Source organism: Tenrec ecaudatus, chromosome 5 (genome assembly GCF_050624435.1).
Source record: "Tenrec ecaudatus isolate mTenEca1 chromosome 5, mTenEca1.hap1, whole genome shotgun sequence".
NCBI classification, from domain to species: domain Eukaryota; kingdom Metazoa; phylum Chordata; class Mammalia; order Afrosoricida; family Tenrecidae; genus Tenrec; species Tenrec ecaudatus.
Window position 1 is genome coordinate 93,124,533 of NC_134534.1, and position 16,973 is coordinate 93,141,505.

Below are 16,973 nucleotides of genomic sequence, written 5' to 3' on the forward strand. Positions count from 1 at the left end.
AATGAGTATCCAGCAGAATCTATGTTGGCTTCCCATATATTTCTGCAGGAAACTTAGAATGTAGGGTTTAAATGTGCTTGGTAAAAGTCATGTCAACACATTCCATTTCCAAGCACAGGAATATTTTGATCTATGAAAGGGGAAAAAACAGTGTGTTAAGTTTTAAGTTTTATCCAACAGCAATTCGATGGCAGCTGTAAGATTTATTCACTTATGCATATGTAAGTAAATTATTTCCGCATTCCCAAAATGTCCACTTCTATGGTCCTATGACTGGGTTTCTAACAGCTGAAGTGAGGGTAACATTTGGTAAAGTGTGAAAAAGGGAGAGAGATTGTTATACAGGAGTGTTGGAGTTTACACACAGCCATAAGTTAGTGTTTTTTAAATTTATTTTTTCATCATAGATTATCTGCCCAAGCAAACTGCACACAGAAATATTTTTTCAAGGATCATTATGACCTATCTGTGGTGTCAGCAAAACCTTCTATCTTTTTTTCGTTAAAAGTTATGGTTACATCTCTTACCTCTTGGGAGGACACGGGAAATGTTTTGACTAATACACGTTTCTGTAGAACCCGGGTCTCAGCAGCAGTATTCCCCTTGGGGTTCCTTCCAGGGCTGAAAAACTGTGCGCTTTTGTTTGAGTCATTACTAACGATATTCACAGCGAACATCTTCTGGATTTGGCCTTCTAGCCAAAGCAAAACAGGTTGAGGTAGTTAGTTTATTGTGCCAACCTGGCCGATAAACACATGTGGGGTTAATTGAAGGGCGGAGGGATAAATGGCTGTGTGAGCCTCACCTTTCTAGTTCTCAGGTTTCTTGCTTTCTGATAGTTGGACCAGGGTGCAGCTGCCTCAGCCAGTTCCCTGCTTCAGCTGGAAAGGCTCACTTCCTGCAAGACATCCTTGAGGAGAAGCCACATGGACCTACTCCGATGCAGCCCTGGGTGCTGGAGCAGCCATGTGGAGACCCCTGCCAGCGCTGAGATTCTTACACATTCACTGACTCGGCTTTCCTCCTCTAGTCGGCATCATTCTGTGTGTTTTGTGAGATGGAGGAGGACTTTGTGGATTGGTGTTGAACATATGGGTTAATGGGTTACTGTTGGACTTGTGGGCTTGGGCAGCACTGGGTTGGGATGTTTTCTTGATGCACACTTAACCTTTATATAAAACTCTCTCTTATACATGAGTTTCTGTATATTTGTTTCTTTAAAGACCCAGACTAACACCAGCTTCTCTGTTTTGGGGATCGGCTCTTGTCTCTTCTTGGTTAAAATGGTTGTTTTTGTGCCAGCCATTCCTTTAAATGCCTCCAAAATCCTGTTCATATCCTTTAATGATTGTGGAAATGGTTGAAATAAGTAATCCTTTCAAACTTGCTATTTCACCAGTTCCAGTTTTCCTTCCATTATCATAGGCCTTAGTGATCTTTATCTTTCTATCCATCTCTAGGGCTTTTCTCGCCTTGCATTTTGGATTGGAACTATCAGTGGCCTGACTGCTTTCACACATGTTGGTGAGGTATAAGCAGTTCAGGTGTCACAGTTAGAGAAATTTGAACAACTCCACTTTAAATGAGCACCTTTTGGTAGGAAATGCTGCATAAGACCTGTTCCACCGTGAAATTGGCATCAGTGCAGTAACAATGATCAAAGCCATAACACCTGCTGGGCATTTGCACCATTCAATTACTAAGAATTACCCAACTTTCTATTCATTACTACTCTTGATATTGACAGACTTCCTTGTAGGCCATGGCTAGGTTGATATACAACAGTAAGTTCTAACAGAACATCTGTGTCTGACCATATGAACACACGCTCAGTAAATTCTACACTGCATCATTGCATGCTATAAGAGGTCCCAGAAGACCAAGGGTGTGAGGGACGATGCTGGGAGAGTGAAGGGTGAGTGGGTTGGAAAGGGGGAACTGATTACAAGGATCCACATGTGACCTCTTCCCTGGGAGAGGGACAGCAGAGAAGGGGGGAAGGGAGACTCCGGATAGGGCAAGATATGACAAAATAACGATGTATAAATTACCAAGGGCACATGAGGGAGGGGGGAAAGGGGAGGGAGGGGGAAAAAAAAGAGGACCTGATGCAAGGGGCTTAAGTGGAGAAAAAATGCCTTGAGAATGATTGGGGCAGGGAATGTATGGATGTGCTTTATACAATTGATGTATGTATATGTGTGGATGGTGATAAGATTTGTATGAGTCCCTAATAAAATATAAAAAAAGAGAAAAAAATGATTAGGGCAAAGACTGTACAGATGTGCTTTATACAATTGATGTATGTATATGTATGAGCTGTGATAAGAATTGTATGAGCCCCAATAAATTGTTAAAAAAAAAAAAAGAGGTCCCAGAAGAGGAGGGCGTCAAAATGCTATTCAGCCTAATTTGCATACATTGTATGTTAGGGACAACTCAGACTAGCATAGTATGCTGGGTACCACCCTCTATTATATGCTGGAAGACTGGAAAATGTCTTGCAGGATACATAATGGCTGCCTCAGTAGCCTTGAGCATACCAGTACTCGTGAGTATGGTACAGACCTTGGTAATGGTTACACGTGGAATTACCACGAGTGGTAGCAACGTGATGACAACTGACAGCAACAATAACTATTCCGTGGCTCGGTTCTAACAGCATCCATGGATCTCCACTGCCCACACCTCAGTCTGGAAAATAAGAAGATAGAAAACCCATCAGAAGAGACCTATGAAGCCCATTAGGTAAAATAGAGCTTACAAGAAATACTTCCAACATACTTTTCTCCCCCCAAATTGGTGAAAGTATTTTTACCAGCACTGAGAATTGAAAAAGGAACTGTTATTGTCGGCCTCACCTAAGAAGAGTATGAGGTCCAAGTTGTCTTGATATCTACAACGAATCCTTAGGAGAAAGGCAAAAATCACTATGACTGTAGGAGGCTCGTTGGGCTCAGGAAAGCTTCTTTGGGGGCTTGTTGGTTTGGGGAAACTGGTGGTGAGCATGACAGTTAAGACGTTGTGCAGATCTGTACTTCTTGGCTTACTGGTGAAACCTTGGGACCCAAATCCTCTATATTTAGGAATCCCAGATGCTGAGGTTCAGGGCCTGTCCACCGCAGGCAGCGGTCCCATTTGCCTTCCTCAGATGATATTTTAGTTTGGGGTTTTAGACTTTATTTTTTGCATCAGAGGCACCTAGGATGGAAACACCAGAGTTGATTGATGGCTGAACCACACCACTCTCTTACCCCTTGCCTGAGATGCAGGGACAGGCTGTGGCTTCAGTGAACAGCAGCAGGACACCAGCTGAGATGTCTGTGGATTCCCACAGATGGTGCCTTATTTCCGGCAGATGTCCCCGATACTAGGCAGGAGAGGCCACCACAGAAAGGGTTGCGCAAAAATAAAACATGTCTGCTCAGCCTGACTTGCCAGCAGTAGGATTGCCACCTAGCTTGAGGGTAGGCGTGATCCAGGAACACTTCAGTCCACAACCCATGAGTGCCTTGTTTTCTTGGCTAGTGACCCTCGTCTACCAAGTGGATCTCCTCTCTGCAGTTCTGTGGGTTATCGGCACACTCTAGACACTAGCAAATGGGAATAAGTTGCCACAGAAAGCCCCCTTCTCTGTCTGTTGCATTGCTTGACATTGAAACTTAGAAATGTGGAAACTCCGGACTTGATGCAAAGGGCTTCAGTGGAGAGCAAATGCTTTGAAGATGATGAAAGCAAAGAATGTACAGATGTGCTTTATACAATTGATGTATGTATGGATTGTGATGAGTGCTATGAGTCCCTAATAAAATGTTTAAAAAAAATAGAAATGTGGAAACTCCATTGGACATTACAGCCAGCAAAAGCAGTGGCAACTGCTCACTGTGTGCCTAGTGCTCTATTCCTCCAGCATAATTGCTGAACAAGGGTATTAAGCCCAGGCAGGAGTATGGCCCAAAGTGCCAGACGGCTATTTGTTCCTCATAGAGAATACATTTGGGCATGGGTGAAACCTACTGTACAACTAAGGAAGTTTACTATGGAGTCCTTGGATGGTACAGTTAATATACTCAGCTGTTAACCCAAAGGTTGGAGGTTTGAGTCCATTCAGAGGCACCTCAGAAACAAGTCATAGTGATCTAATTCCAAAATATCAGCAACTGAAAACTCCACAGAGCACAATTCTGCTCTGATACACATGGGGTTACCATAAATTGAACAGAGTCAAGAGCAACTGGTTAGTTACATAGTGTCAGATATGTCAAGTGCCTTGGAGGAAAACAAAGTGAATGAAGTGAAAGATGATTGGCAGCAAGGGTTGGGAAGCAAAGGAAGGTTCAGGGAAGGCTAATGAAATGATACTTTAAAAACAACTCACTGCCATTGAGTCATGGATGACTCAGAGACCCACTGTGAGTTTCTGAGACGATAACTCTTTATGAAAGTAGAAAGCCAGGTCCTTCTCCCACAGAGCTGCTGGTAGTTTTGAACTGCCAACCATGCAGATCACAGCCCAAAACAACCACCACACCACCAGGACTCCTTAATGATATTAGTGCAGAATAAAGGAAAATGAGGCAGCCGGGCAGATAGCTGGCGGCTTCAGATCCCTCCTCTCATCTCATACTGGACTAAGAGGTTGCCCTCTTAGAAATGGGGAAACTGGTTCTGGGGATCTGAATCACAGCTTGGGGACTAGGAGCTGAGATTGGAAACCAGATCTCCCTGTCTTTAAATCCTTTCAAGAATAATTGCTCTGAAAAAGAAGGATCACTGGAAGACTTCAAAATGTTATGTGAAGGATTTTTATTGTAAAGCATAAAAATTTACTGAACAATATAACAAACTGGACACAAATCCAGGCTGTCCTTCTTCTCCACTCCTTCCCCTTCAATGACCCTTCTTGACTCATTGCTCTCCTTGTAGGTCAAGTGCAGTCTCCTGGCCTCACTTCTCACTTGGTGATTGTTGTGAATTATTTTTCTCCTTTCTCATTTCCCCTGTTGCTTATTCTTTGTTTTTTTGTTCACCCCTTGCCCTCTATTTTCCCTATTCTGACCATTTCATCTCTTTTCTTTCGATTTGGCTGAACTGTTTCATGAGTAATCATCTCTTTATTCCTGTAGGGCACAAGCTCGATAGTTTTCCTATTATCTCTACTCAGGAGTTACATCTCTGAAAATGAATTGTTCTTATTCTGCCCAGAGAACCAACAGGGCCACGTTGACTCAGGTGCAACCAGGAGGTATGGGGGTGGGGCATAGCTGTCTCTGTACTGGGGTAAATAAATAATGCATGCTCTAATCCAAGCCCTTGGAGAACCACAATTTAATAGCCTGGTTCTATGAAGAGGTTAGGCTTTGACCATATGAAATCTTTGAATAATATTTCAAAATGTGTATAAGATACATAGGATATTATAGGACAACAGTCTTGTGTATGTATTTGAAATAACTAACATGTCACAGAGCACTTGTGATCTCGATGTTGACAAGATTGCAAAGCAGGCTACTGTGGTCTGTCACCTATATTCTTAACTCAAGTCAATCCTTAATTTCAACTACAGGTTTGTGAAACTGAAGTTGCATTTCTCTCCATCCACAATCATGCACTCTTGGAACTACACTGTATCCATGGACTCTGTGGGAAACCCTGGGGCACTGGGCTGAGAATGCCACCTTGAGAATATTCACTTCTCCATAAGTATCAATAAGAATAGGAACACAGGGGTTATGCAATTTAGCCACATAGGTTAACTATTTCGAATCTTTTGTGAGTAATATGAAATTAAAATTTCATATGCTAAGACATTGTTGTTTTATTTTAAAATTACTAACTTCTTTGTCCTCCAAAGGAAACTCGAACTAAAGGGGATGAGTATCGTCTTATTACTGAAAATGTAATGAGAACATATGCTCATTCCATCTCCATCGCAAGGGGTAAAATGATAGGGCTGCAAGAGGAGCCTCCTAAATTAGAAGCCTCAGCAAATGGCTTCTAAAGATGGTGCATCACGGGAAATGTTTTGTTTTATTATATGGGGTAGCCACGAGTTGGCGCTGACTCAATAACCAGTCACAGAAACAAGGTGAGTGATGAGAACCCAATGTTCCACTCAAACATGGTTTCCCTCGTCCAGCGACTCTGGGGTTATGGGGACTATAGCCTATTTGGAGAGTAAAGGGATCTATGCCCCTGTTGCTAGGTGTCCTCAAGTAGGCTCCGACTCACGCCAGCCCATGCACAACCCAGAGAAGCTCTGCTGGGCCCGGTGCCGTTCTCATCGTTGTTCTGTTTGAGTCCATGATTGCAGCCACCATGGAAGCCCATTTCTTCAAGAGGTTTCCTCTTTTTGCTGACCCTGTACTTTACCAAGCTTGATTTCCTTTGCGAGAGACTGGTCCCTCGAGATAACACGTTCAAAGTACTTGAGTTCAAGCTTTATCATTCTCACTTCTAAGGAGCACTTCCTGACTGTACCCTTCGGACGGTACTTCCTCTAAGACAAACTTGCATGTTCTTCTGCAGCCCGTGGTACTGTCTGCTTCTTCAACACCATAATTCATACACATTGATTCTTCTCAGGTCTTCCTTATTTATTATCCTGCTTACATGTACATATAAGGTTACTGAAAATACCATGGTTTGGCTTAGGCGCATCTTCATCTTCAAAGTGACATCTTGGCTCTTTAACACTTTAAAAGGGTCTCATGCAGCAGATTTGCTCAATGAAATAGATCATTTGATTTCTTGACTACTCTTTCCATGCTGGATCCAAGTGAAATGAAATAATCCATCCCCATAGTTTGTGGGAAGCTTCAGGTACAAAAATTGTTTGGGATAATAATATTCTCTCACTCAGACTTAAAAAAATGTGCTTAGTTGTACAATCCCTGTGGGAAAGTGATATTATAGGTCCATTTTGAACAAATGATGACATCTTAAAAAGATCCAGAAGTGTAGTTTGTGAATGACTGGAATAATAAATTTGGATAACGGAGAAGAATTCTTATCAACATGATATTTGTGAAATGAATGTAAATTCTTTGCTCTTTGGCGTCAAGTCCACTTAGACTCATGGCAACAGTATAGGACAGCTTATCGCAGTCCTAGAGCTTCAGAGGCTGCAGTTGTCACGAAAGCAGGCTGACATCTTTCTCTTATGCAAAGCGCTTGGCTTTGACTTGCTGACTTTTTAGTTATCAGACAAATAGTGCCCTGAGGGCTCCTTAAAACGAATAGGAGCTGAAATATATTAATGTCTGAAACATCACAAATGAAATACAACTTATTTAATCATTTATGCATTGAGTAAATGATTACTCAAAAAGGGGGCTGGCGGGAAGGACCTATTGAATTGATGGAGACTTTCTACATCCTATGCAATACTTCATCCCTAAAGCTCTGCCTACCAGGGTGGCTACTGCGTGCATAAATGAAGTCGGCAGGGTTGAGGGCTGCAATTTAGCTTAAGGAGGGCCAGGAAGCAGGGACGGGAAGACGCCAGGAGAGCTGTCAACTTGAGGCCAGGCTGGGGACGGGCGTGGGTTGGCCATCCACTGTCAAGAGCACACAGACACGGTCCTCTCACCTTTTTATACGGCCAAAAAAAAAGATGCCATTTGCAATTAAATATTGATTATTAAGGAGAGTATATTTCAAGCTCCAGTTATTCAGAAAGTTACCACAGATCTGTTCGTTCTGATGAAACTGGGGGCTGATAAGGGCGGGGAGAAAGGAACACGGAAGATGTGTTCACAGGAGAGTGCAGCCCCGGGATGATTCCAGGGGTGATCTCCGCCTCCACCCCGACTCCCAGCGAAACCAAGGGTTCAGCTGAAACACCAGCGCGATTCCCTAGGCAGCAGATGATGTGAGGCAGTCGGCAATAGAAAAGGCAAGGGTTGGGGTCGCCAGGGCCCCCATCTCTTCTCCTACTGCATCACAAGAGGGTCTTGAGGGGAGGGCTCAGAGTGAGAGGCGGCCAGAACCCAGTGAGTGTCCCCAAAGCCAACCCCTTTTCACCCTAGTTGTCGCAGGGTGGAAGGTTTGGGAGCTCGGAAGTGACCACAGTAGAGAATGGCCCCTTCCTGTCACGGCTGGGCAGTCCACTCAGGATGCTCAGGGCCCGGCTTCTCGGGCCTGCAGTCAGTAGAGCTCTGAGTCACCAGTCAGCAGACTGCCGACGGGGGTCATCTACCTGCAGTTCCTTGTTGAGCAGATGGCATCTTGCCTGGGGTCACGGCCCATGGCGCTGGCATCCTGGGATCCCCGAGTCTCAAGATGGAGTTCTGGTAGTCCTTGCCCACCTTGCTATCCAAGACGCGCTCCTACTTGAAGTGGGTGTGGAACATGTCCATGGAGTAGACCTCACTCCGCAGGTGGTCATAGTACTGGGCATCATAGCGACCAGCCAGGTGGCCGGAGGTTGCTGGCATGTTGGTGCCTGGCATGGCTGGGACCCCCATGTTCTCAGGCCCGACGGCCACTGGGTGAGCACCTGCACGGGGAAGTACACCTCCTGCAGGTTCTGTTCCGCGCTGCAGGGCGCGTCTCCTCCACCTGGTTCAGGTGGATGCGCACATCCCTGGCACCTCTGCGCCCATCGAAGAGTAGCTCACAATGCTTGCACTTGGCCTTCTCCAGCTCCAGGCTCACTGAGTGCTCCTGCTCCCCCAGGGGCTTCAGTTTCTGGGCCAGCGCGTCTAGGAACCGGCTGGTCTTGGCCGCGTTCCCCTCCAGGGACTGGATGTCTGTGCCCACAGGTCCACCAGCTCCTGGAGGACCGTGCAGTTCTCCTCCAGGTGAAGGCGGCCTCCACCTCCCTCCTGGTCTCAGGCCCTGGCACCTCTTCAGCAGCGGGAAGTAGTGCGGATACTTGAGGGTGACCTTCAACTTGTTGGTCCCAGTCTTCTCAGGAAGGTCAGGAAGTCGTCAGGGGAGGCCACCAAGCTCCTCCCGCCTCTGGAAAGTGGCGTTCTCCATACACAGCAGCCTGAGCTTCCTGATGCCCTTGATTTTTTTCTTGGGTCTCCTCAGGGAGGTGCAGGCCGGGCGGGACAGCAGCTTAGGACAGCTCGTGGCCTCGGGGCGCACGCAGCCTGTCCTGTCCTTTCGCCTGCAACCGCAGGAGCCTCTGGTTCACGTCCTGCCACGTGCTCTTCTCCATGTCAACCCCCTGTAGCTTCTTGTGGACTTCAGTGCCGGCGGCCAGATGTCCTGGGATGAGGAGCCGTGCTGGGGGAAATCCAGGAGCTCACCCCCACCTCGGCCAGGGCCTGGAGCGTCTTCTCATTGGACAGGTCCGGCAAGTCCTGGGCGCCCAGGAGCTGGCAGGTCGGGTTTGGATCTGCGCAGGGCAGGCGGTTCTCCAGCACTGCAGGGGCCTCGGGGCGGGTGAGTCTATCCCAGGGGCTCCCTCGTTCTTGTCCCACTGCCACCATCGCCACGTCAGGGTGCTCAGTTGCGGACCCTGTTCCTAGACCTAGGAGCACGCACACGCTCCCCCGTGGGTCGGCCCACGCTAGCTTTTTAAAAATTATTTTTATTAACAGGGGTAATGGTACCAGCTTGGGATAGGAAGAGGGTAACGATAATGATGCGGATGGTGAAGGCGGAGTGCTGGTGGTGGCGAGGGTGGGATGTTAGCGATTGCGAGGGTGGGGTGCAGGTGCAGCTGAAGGGTAGCAAGTGGGAATGTAGGAAGAAAGAGGGAAGGGGGATGCTGGAAATGTGCAGTAGGTTGGGGAGGGTGGAGACCGGGAGAATGGGGCGTTGAGGTGGTGAGGGGAGTGGACATTGGTAGAAGTGGGCATGGTGGATGGAAGAGATGGTGACTATAGAAGTGATGAGGGTGGTGGGACGCTTGTGAGGATATGGGATGGGGCCCAAAGTGTATCAGAGTGCAGATCCAGGGATACATTCTTCACCATTCAAGTCAGATTTATCATTTTAATCTACTATAGGTCTCTCATATGCTCTGATAATTAGGGTTGTACTGTTTGAAGGTAGAGTTTAAGATGAATATTTTTTAACTTATAGGACTGATTGAGTTCAAGCTATCTTGAAGTGCAGACATGTGGCCAAGGGTATGTCTTGTAAAGAAGGTTAAATTTTCACTTAGAAACAAGACATCAAACATAGTAGAGTCATGCCGGTCCCTATGGGGAGGTGGGTGGTTTGGGGCTGTGCTCGCCTCTGTGTTCTTGGAACTTTGCAGACACCACATCTACGGCACTCTTTCTTGCTTTCCCTCACTCTTTCTGCTCACCAGCTCCAATATTTTCTGTGACAAAACCCAGTGGGTCATGAGTTTCTTAAGTGATCATGGCAAGAGAATTGCTCTAAATCAAAATGGTGTTAGTTTGTAAGTTTTCGAGATGAGACAGCTTCACAGTTTTGGAGGAGGGAGGAGTGGCAGGCAGAGGGGCCTGCATCGTTGGTGATGCTGCTTCTGCTTTTTTTGTTTAATGACAAACGAACTTGAAGTTTAATTCCTAGGAGAAACCTTTCAATCTGACTGAATGAAGGGCTTGGCCAAGTTTCAGCTGTACTTGAACCACAAGATGTTCCTCTGACAACGGATATAAATGGTGGTCACCGACCTGGCCTGGACAGGAGAACCACTTAAGAGATTTAACACATCAATGTCAGGATGCCAACCCAGCTGTATATGTGGAAGGGGGGGAGGGGCTTGGGGTATGGTCAGAGCTTCAGGAAATTTAAGAGGCCTCATGCCATTCTTCAATGAGAACCACTGCATAACTAGTACAACATTTTTTCATGACACCTAACAGAATGCAGAATTTGATGAGGCACACTTACAAGGCTTCTCTTTACTTTGCAATAATAAATTTCAACACTTTCTGCTTTTGAGCCTGTCTACAAACATCTGGGCATGGAAGAAAAAAATTAAACCATAAACATTTCATTGCTTGAAAAACCAAGCTATCAACCAAATAACTAAATTAAGTCACATATGAAATCCCAGCTAACTAGACGAGTACATTTTCAAATATAGCTTGATTGACTAAGTTACAGCACATGCACTTCCTAGCTGAGGGAACAGTTCCCAGGTAATTGCTATTTTAATCTATCTTATCAGCCAGCTGCTCACTCTCAAGATGAGGAAATTGATAGAAGACGCTGAAAGGGCAGAGCTCAGCCCAGAGGAAGGTCGCTCATGCAGGACACTGCAATGTCAGCCTCTTTTCAGACTTTAAAGCAAACTACAAGTCTCTCCCTTTATAATTTTGAAGCATAAGATGAAGTTAGAAGAAGAGTCCAATTACCAGCTCTTTCCCAAAGCTCTTACTTTCTCAGTCAAAATGCATTTTCTCCAAGATTAACTGCTTTTAAAAGTCAGAGACCGTGTCCCTACAACTCTACTGGATTCACGAGTTCTTCTATTTTTTTTCTTGTGCCATTTTAAGCTTTTATTAATTTCACATATCTGTTTACTTTTTAAAAAGTAATTGTGATTTGGTGAATGCTCTAGAGAAAATTGATTTTCTATTAAATAATCCGTGCACATTTTGTTTCATGATATTCATTGCAATTCCCACTTTTTCTGTTCCCACTTCCATTCGTTCCTCTGTTCTACGCCTTCCTGTAATCTTAGCTTTATCCCTTGTCTAAGGAGAGTGGCCCTCCCTTCCTAGTGTCATTGGTTGCCTTGTAGGCCTCCTCTTATTTGACTTAAAGTTGAGCCACAGAGGTGAGTTCAGATGGCTCAAGGCCCAGTAGAGTTGATAAGATTCCTGTTTCAGTTGGATGGAAGGAATAGATAAGAAAAGGAACAAATAAACAGGATCTGATATCAAAGGACTCAGTAGAAAGAATATGTTTCGAAGATGATGCTGGCAGCATCTGTACAAGTTCACTTGATGTAATTGATTGATGGATTGTTCTATATCTGTAAGAGCCCCCAACAAAAGCATCAATACAAAAGAAAAGGAATTTGTCATTACCATGAAAAAGCATTTCTAGTTGCTTTGGTTGGCTGTAGCTGTGACTAATGCAGCTGACATCAGAAAACTGGTGATCCTGCCTGCATGATCTCATGGTGTCTGCTTTGGACTGAAGGCGGGTGCCTAATGGAGTTATTGGTGATGGTGGATGAGCTTAATCGCAATTGTTTTTGCAAGCATGGAACTGTAACTATTCTGTGTAAACCACTGGCACGGAGTCCATTTTTGACTCATAGACACCCTATATGACAGGGTCGACCTGCCCCTATGGCTTTCTGAGGTTTTAATTTTTATGGGAGCAGAAAGCCTCATCTTTTCCCTGCAGAGCAGTTGGTGGGTTCAAATAGCTGCCTTTGTGGCTAGCACTTCAACCTTTGCCCCAGTAGGTCTCTAGGACTCCTGCTAGTCCGAGTATTCATTGCAATTTTGAAACACGTGCATGCGATAATCTACCATTTGAGTACCAGCATGGTGCCATCAATGGTTAACATGCTTGACTGCTAAAGGAAAGGTTGGAGGTTCAAGTTCACCCAGAGGCACCTCAGAAGAAAGACCTGACACTCTATTTTTGAAAAATAGCCATCAAAAACCCTATAGGTGACAGTTCTGCTTGGACACACATGAGATCACTGTGAATTAAGTTGACTCAACAGCCACTGATTTAAGCTTTAATTTTTATATACCTACTTTAAAGGAGCAATCAAATTATTATTAGATTTTGAACTGTGTGCAACCATCACACTATTTTTACCCAAACTTTTTCATCACCCCCAAAGAAACTCATTACCCCTGATGCTACAACTCGCCCTTTCTAAATACTGTTCACTACTAATCTACTTTTGCGTCTATGCGTGTATCTACTCGACAGAATTTATATGACTAGGATCACAGATTATCTGTCCTTTTGTGTTTGTTTCACTCAGCATGATGTTTTCAAGATCCATTCATTTCATAACATACATTAGAATGCCACTTATTTTTTTATATCTGGATAATGTACTATTATAGGGATGTACCAGAGTTTTCAAACACTTCATTCATCTGCTGATGTGCATTTGGGATCTTCTGTCTTTGGGCTATTGTGAAGAATGCCGCAGCAAACACTGGTGAGCCAGCATCAAGGGCCTGGGGCATATAGCCAGGAAGAAAATGGCTGACTCATGCTGGAGTTCCATGTTTCCCTTTTGGAGGAACCACCAGACTTGTCCTACAGTGGCACCATTTTTTTATATTCGGGGGCAGGACTGAATTTTAATGTGCAGGACTGTAATATTCTGGTAGTTGTTTTGCCATTTGGGTAATTGTCTGAGGAAAGCAGCCCAATGGCTTGCTCTTGACCGCCTAACCTCTGTGGGACATTGAGCAGGTTATACTCCCTGTGTTTCAGAGTCCTCATCTGCAAGTAGTAGGCAATAGTAAAGAGAGTTAGACCAATTAATACATGAATAAGAGGTTTAGTGATGGGCCTCGCACAGAGAAAGTGCTCTATCAATTGGAGCTGGTTCTTTGTAAAAGGAGAATAAGAATGACATTCCTAGCTGGTAGGAAGACTGTGGATTGCCTATTATGTCTGGCTGACCTCTTGCCCCTCCCTCAAAGCCCATTATGTTCCTAGAGAGGGAATTGAGCGCCCCTTTGGACTTTTCTTGATGCAGCAGCTGGTGGACTCCAGGCAATCTTTAGAGGACCTTTGCACCTTCAAAATCTCTTCATTCAAGGTGTGCCCTTTTCTCTACCCATTTTGTCTTCTGAGGCATCACGCCTTGTTGAGCCCTGGACAGCATCAGAGCGTTAAAGGAGCCAGATGGCCAAGGACTCGTGTGTCAAGTCATTTTGAAGCAGTACCAAGACACCCACTCTCTTCTCTCCTACTTTGCCCCCCGAACTTCCTCCCCCCAACTACCATGATCCAAATTCTACCTTGCAGGGCTGGATAGGACAGAGGCTGTACACTGGTACATATGAAGGCTGGAGGTACAGGGAATCCAGGGTGGATGATACCTTCAGGACCAAGGGTGTGAGGGACGATGCTGGGAGAGTGGAGGGTGAGTGGGTTGGAAAGGGGGAACTGATTACAAGGATCCACATGTGACCTCCTCCCTGGGAGAGGGACGGCAGAGAAGGGGGGGAAGGGAGACTCCGGATAGGGCAAGATATGATAAAATAACAATGTATAAATTACCAAGGGCACATGAGGGAGGGGGTAGCGGGGAGGGAGGGGAAAAAAAAGAGGACCTGATGCAAAGGGCTTAAGTGGAGAGCAAATGCCTTGAGAATGATTAGGGCAGGGAATGTGCTTTATACAATTGATGTATGTATATGTATGGATTGTGATAAGAGTTGTATGAGCCCCTAATAAACTGTTTTAAAAAAAGACACCCACTCTCTTCTCTCCTACTGTGCCCCCGAACTTTAGTTTTCCATTCAAGAAGTCATGCACGTTTTGTTTCCTGTCACTGAATGTGCTGAATCCGCACAAGGTAAAAGCCCTCCCCGCTTTCTCCCTGCATTTCCCTCTTTCCTATCCTTTCCTGTCGAACTTCGTCATTGGGCAAATGCCGTCCTTTTGATGTCATATGGCTGATTGTCTTAGGGTTCCACTATGTTTAGGGTTCTACTAGTGTCCATCAGACCAGTAAGCCTGGTCTTATTTATAATTTCGAGTTTTGTTCCACATTTTCTCACCTTCTAATCAGGACCTTCTATTGTGACCCCTTGCACAGTGGTTAATAGTACTAGCTGGGCACTGTCTACTTCTTCCAATCTCGGGGTACTGCAGGCTGATGTTTGCGTAGTACATTAGTCCACTGGTCTAAGTGTTCCCATAGGTCTTTCACTTTCTTCACTCACTATTCCTCCACAGCTGTTAGCTGCTGTCGAAGTGAACTCTGACTCATGGCACCCCTGAACAACAGGATCAGACCATGTGATCCATAGGGATTTCATTTGCTGATCGCCAGAAGTAGATCACCAGGTCTTTCTTAGCCGATCTTAGTTGAGAATCTTCACGGAAGCCTGTTTAACATAATAGCAACTTACCAGCCTCCACTGATAAATGGGTAGTGACTGTCCATGAAGTGCCCGGGCTGAGAATTTAATTAGAGTCTCCATATCGAAATAATGAGAATTCCAGCCTTTAATTAAAACACCACCCTCACCCTTTTGCTAGAGTCCAGCATTATTTTTTAATGTGAATTCAGTTCAAAAGGACATTTAACACATATAAACCTTATGCTAGGGTCTTTATCGGAGTTGGTGTCTAGCCCCTCAGTTAATAGCTTCCCATCATGTCCATTTTAACATATGTTGCCATTTAGAAATTTGTGCATCAACTATAAATTTTTCCTAAACATCATTTTGCCTAGGAATGATTTATTTCCTTAATTTCAATATGCTATCAAACACTCATTTCTGGTTTCTTATATTTATAGTTAATCAAACAAAAACAATTTAATCTTTACTCAGTGAAAATTCTTTGCCTTTGATTAAGAAACATAATCTTCTCAAAGCCATTTACACATTTGAAAGAACTTTTAAAAGTTTGTTGGAAAATTGAATTCAAAGATAATGGATTAATTAGAAAATAATGTTTCCCTGAGCTTTTGGAAACCCCCTCAGAATTAAGGTTACTTATCTGTTAACTATTCACAACTTGTAGGTCAATAGGCCCAAAGGATGGAAGATTTGGTTTCAAGAACCTTGGGAATCATTTGAGAAGAATGAGAGCCTATTGTAGTAAAGCAGGAGGTAAGGTAAAGGTGTGACTGTCTAGCCTGTTGCTGGGACAATGTCCTGTGGTTTCCATTCTGAGCTACGCTGATGCTGGCACTGGCCAGTGTAAGTGAGGGAAAAGGAGACTCTTGGGAGGGATGTAAGGCAAAGTTGTAAACTGACCTCTAGGACTGTAATTTTCCCCCTCACATTCTGAGAAAATGTGATCTTGTCTCAGATTCTGCAAGTGATGTGGTAGTAGACAATAGTAGCACTCATTATTAACATCTTCTGGGAAATTATACAGACTTGGCAACCTTATGTTTATTCCACGACATCTAATCTGTTTCCTTCCTTTAATCCTTTGCTCTTTTTCTTCCTTCCTTCCTTTTTATATTTACATTTATGTTTGTTGGTATGCTCTAATATTAATAGCCCAATAAATAAGAATCCTTTCTAGCTAAATTCTATCTCTTATCTATTTTTAAAATAGGAATCATAAAACTCCTCTTGAAGATACTGTGGACATCAGACAATTGATTACAAGCAGGCTAGCTCATCTGATCAGAAACAAAAAGCTGGTACGGATCATATCTGGTGAGTTTACCTTTGATGTAAGTGCCAAGTATGATTAGATTTTTTTTTTCCAAAAAGTATCTAATTAATGAGATACCCACTCCCACACCCCAGGTTAAACATTTAGGATATCCGGGATTGTCATGGGACTGTCAGTGCAAATCCTCATAAACTGGCTAAGATATCTCTTAAAGATGAGTAGCCAAACCGGGCACCCCAGATTCTAAACTGGGGTCATGTAAACCTGATGAAGATAATCCCCAAATTCCAGTCTACTACAAATCCAGAGTTTGTAGCCAACATGTCAACCATTGAGCATGCCTACAAATAACTCACAAGTAGAGGAACTCTTATGGGACAGTCTCTGTGTTATAATACACCCCAAAGCCACACACTTTCTACCTGCTCTGTTTCTAAAATGCTCATCTTAAACCAGGCATACATCAACGGAGGCAGGAACTGCTGGGAGGGCAGGGGGAGGACTACACAGGCTGCTTGCCTCATGTATGCCTGTCGTTGTTCTTTGGAGCCCTGGAGTTGGTTCTGACTCACAGTGACCCAATGAAAAACAGAACTAAACACCACCCGCTCCTGCCTGATCCTCACAGTTGTTCTTACGTTAGAGCTCATTGTTATAGTCAAGGTGTCAATAAATCTGATTAAGGGCCTTAATCTTATTCACTGACGCTCCACTTTATCAAGAACGGAATCCTTCTG

At 44.4% G+C, this 16,973-nt stretch overlaps 1 pseudogene; it reads right to left on the reverse strand.

The window, feature by feature from the left end:
- The window catches only part of LOC142449189 (thimet oligopeptidase-like), a 43,937-nt pseudogene extending 34,494 nt beyond the window's left edge, over positions 1-9,443 (reverse strand).
- Between the last annotated feature and the right edge of the window lie 7,530 nt (positions 9,444-16,973).